The sequence below is a fragment of the Brassica oleracea genome, chromosome C7 (genome assembly GCF_000695525.1).
Source record: "Brassica oleracea var. oleracea cultivar TO1000 chromosome C7, BOL, whole genome shotgun sequence".
NCBI lineage: Eukaryota > Viridiplantae > Streptophyta > Magnoliopsida > Brassicales > Brassicaceae > Brassica > Brassica oleracea.
In genome coordinates, this window is record NC_027754.1 from 26,616,455 (window position 1) to 26,617,163 (window position 709).

Consider the following 709-nt stretch of genomic DNA (forward strand, 5'->3'; position numbering starts at 1 on the left):
TTTCTGTGTGTATATCATTAATGAGGGGGTTCCTTATATAAAGATTACAAGATAAAGATAAAAGGAAAGTGTACATATCCTTATCCAAGAGGAAATAGAAAAACTACTAAAACTACTAAAACATAGGAAAATGAAACTATCTATATCCTAAGTCGGCTAAGGCTTTGGCCGACTCTCTCTCCTTTTTGCGGCCGCGATTGGGCTTAATGTGGCCGACGGACTTTCTCCTCTTGTCTTGGTTAATGGCAATCCACTCCATGATTTATAACACTCCCCCTTGGATGTCATAACCATACAGGACTTGTAGTACGCTTCATGTTGCCTCATTAAAACCTTATCAGGAAAACCCAGTGGGACAAAACTATGATGAAGAAAAAAGAGTACAACACGCACTACTCCCCCTGATGTGAACCTCAGTGTAGGTTATACATTTTAAGCATCTTGTGCGTGATATTTCCTGTATGTATAGGATGGGAAGTAATCGGCCAGTTTCATTACTAAGCCGTAACTAGACCACTTCGACCTCTAGGTCGTTTCTCATGTCTTTTGACATCAAGTGTCCCGGTAAAGCATATGTGCTAAGCAATGTGAATCACATTGTCCTCGGAGATCACTATTGGGTCTTTGCAAATCGTGTTTGCATATGTCCATAGTCTAGACGTGATCGTCTACTCTTAACTCTTTACTATGGTCGGATAAACCAAGTACT